At 37.2% G+C, this 2,500-nt stretch overlaps 3 non-coding genes and 6 pseudogenes across 3 annotated transcripts; all 9 read right to left on the bottom strand.

Annotated features, from left to right (window-relative positions):
* LOC148432337 (5S ribosomal RNA) overlaps positions 1–72 on the bottom strand; it is a 119-nt pseudogene extending 47 nt beyond the window's left edge.
* A 351-nt stretch (positions 73–423) lies between these two features.
* Positions 424–542, bottom strand: LOC148432336 (5S ribosomal RNA; annotated as a pseudogene).
* A 116-nt stretch (positions 543–658) lies between these two features.
* Positions 659–777, bottom strand: LOC148432335 (5S ribosomal RNA). Its single transcript, XR_015877008.1, has one exon. It is a non-coding gene; the product is annotated as a 5S ribosomal RNA (ribosomal RNA).
* Positions 778–893: 116 nt separating this feature from the next.
* On the bottom strand, positions 894–1,012 carry LOC148432334 (5S ribosomal RNA; annotated as a pseudogene).
* A 115-nt stretch (positions 1,013–1,127) lies between these two features.
* Positions 1,128–1,246, bottom strand: LOC148432333 (5S ribosomal RNA; annotated as a pseudogene).
* Positions 1,247–1,362: 116 nt separating this feature from the next.
* Positions 1,363–1,481, bottom strand: LOC148432332 (5S ribosomal RNA). The gene has a single exon (XR_015876927.1). It is a non-coding gene; the product is annotated as a 5S ribosomal RNA (ribosomal RNA).
* A 117-nt stretch (positions 1,482–1,598) lies between these two features.
* LOC148432331 (5S ribosomal RNA) lies at positions 1,599–1,717 on the bottom strand (annotated as a pseudogene).
* Positions 1,718–1,833: 116 nt separating this feature from the next.
* Positions 1,834–1,952, bottom strand: LOC148432330 (5S ribosomal RNA). The gene has a single exon (XR_015876973.1). It is a non-coding gene; the product is annotated as a 5S ribosomal RNA (ribosomal RNA).
* A 116-nt stretch (positions 1,953–2,068) lies between these two features.
* LOC148432329 (5S ribosomal RNA) lies at positions 2,069–2,187 on the bottom strand (annotated as a pseudogene).
* Positions 2,188–2,500: the final 313 nt, after the last annotated feature.

Raw genomic sequence — 2,500 nt, 5'->3', positions numbered from 1 at the left:
ACCAGGTCCAACACTGCATAGCTTCCAAGATCAAACAAGATTGGGCATGTCCAGTGTGGTTTGGCTGTAGGTGCTCAAAAACATTAACTTTAGACCTCTTTTACATCTTAACTCAAGTAAATTCAATGATAAGTTGAAAAAATTAAATGTAAAATGTAATAGAAAAGAATGTTTTGGCTGTATAAAATTTCCTACAGCAACTGGAATTCCCAGGAGGTCTCCCATCCAAGTACATACCAGGCCCAACACAGCAAAGCTTACAAGATCAGACGAGATTGGGCATGTCCAGTGTGGTTTGGCTGTAGGTGCTCAAAATCATTAAATTTAGACCTCTATTACTTCTTAACTCAAGTAAATTCATTGATAAGTTGAAAAAATTAAATGTAAAATGTAATAGAAAAGAATGTTATGGCAGTATAAAATTACCTACAGCACCTGGTATTCCCAGGGGGTCTTCCATCCAAGTACTAACCAGGCTCAACACTGCATAGCTTCCAAGATCAGACGAGATTGGGCATGTCCAGTGTGGTTTGACTGTAGGTGCTCAAAAACATTAACTTTAGACCTCTTTTACTTCTTAACTCAAGTAAATTCATTGATAAGTTGAAAAAATTTAATGTACAATGTAATAAAAAAGAATGTTATGGCTATATAAAATTACCTACAGCACCTGGTATTCCCAGGTGGTCTCCCGTCCAAGTACTAACCAGGCCCAACACTGCATAGCTTCCAAGATCAGATGAGATTGGGTATGTCCAGTGTGGTTTGGCTGTAGGCACTCAAAAACATTAACTTTAGACCTCTTTTACTTCTTAACTCAAATAAATTCATTGATAAGTTGAAAAAATTAAATGTAAAATGTAATAGAAAAGAATGTTATGGCTGCATAAAATTACCTACAGCACATGGTATTCCCAGGTGGTCTCCCATCCAAGTACTAACCAGGCCCAACACTGCATAGCTTCCAAGTTCAGACGAGATTGGGCATGTCCAGTGTGGTTCGGCTGTAGGTGCGCAAAAACATTAACTTTAGACCTCCTTTACTTCTTAACCCAAGTAAATTTAATGATTATTTGAAAAATGAAATGTAAAATGTAATAGAAAAGAATGTTATGGCAGTATAAAATTACCTACAGCTCCTGGTATTCCCAGGTGGTCTCCCATCCAAGTACTAAACAGGCCCAACACTGCATAGTTTCCAAGATCAGATGAGATTGGGCAAGTCCAGCGTGGTTTGGCTTTAGGTGCTCAAAAACATTAACTTTAGACCTCTTTTACTTCTTAACTCAAGTAAATTCATTGATAAGTTGAAAAAATGTAATGTAAAATGTAATAGAAAAGAATGTTAAGGCTGTATAAAGTTACCTACAGCACCTGGTATTCCCAGGTGGTCTCCCATCCAAGTACTAACCAGGCCCAACACTGCATAGCTTCCAAGATCAGACGAGATTGGGCATGTCCAGTGTGGTTTGGCTGTAGGTGCTCAAAAACATTAACTTTAGACCTCTTTTACTTCTTAACTCAAGTAAATTCATTGATAAGTTGAAAAAATTAAAATGTAAAATGTAATAGAAAAGAATGTTTTGGCTGTATAAAATTACATACAGCACCTGGTATTCCCAGGTGGTCTCCCATGCAAGTACAAACCAGGCCCAACACTGAATAGCTTCCAAGATCAGACGAGATTGGGCATTTCCAGGGTGGTTTGGCCGTAGGTGCTCAAAAGCATTAAATTTAGACCTCTATTACTTCTTAACTCAAGTAAATTCATTGATAAGTTGAAAAAATTAAATGTAAAATGTAATAGAAAAGAATGTTATGGCTGCATAAAATTACCTACAGCACCTGGTATTCCCAGGTGGTCTCCCATCCAAGTACTAACCAGGCCCAACACTGCATAGCTTCCAAGATCAAACGAGATTGGGCATGTCCAGTGTGGTTTGGCTGTAGGTGCTCAAAAATATTAACTTTAGACATCTATTACTTCTTAACTCATGTAAATTCATTGATAAGTTGAAAAAATTAAATGTAAAATGTAATAGAAAAGAATGTTTTGGCTGTATAAAATTACCTACAGCACCTGGTATTCCCAGGTGGTCTCCCATCCAACTACTAACCAGGTCCAACACTGCATAGCTTCCAAGATCAAACAAGATTGGGCATGTCCAGTGTGGTTTGGCTGTAGGTGCTCAAAAACATTAACTTTAGACCTCTTTTACATCTTAACTCAAGTAAATGCAATGATAAGTTGAAAAAATTAAATGTAAAATGTAATAGAAAAGAATGTTTTGGCTGTATAAAATTTCCTACAGCAACTGGAATTCCCAGGTGGTCTCCCATCCAATTACATACCAGGCCCAACACAGCAAAGCTTACAAGATCAGACGAGATTGGGCATGTCCAGTGTGGTTTGGCTGTAGGTGCTCAAAATCATTAAATTTAGACCTCTATTACTTCTTAACTCAAGTAAATTCATTGATAAGTTGAAAAAATTAAATGT

Source organism: Taudactylus pleione, unplaced genomic scaffold (assembly GCF_031769625.1).
Source record: "Taudactylus pleione unplaced genomic scaffold, aTauple2 ptg002179l, whole genome shotgun sequence".
Taxonomy (NCBI): Eukaryota; Metazoa; Chordata; class Amphibia; order Anura; family Myobatrachidae; genus Taudactylus; species Taudactylus pleione.
This window is presented reverse-complemented; position numbering and strand designations above follow the sequence as displayed.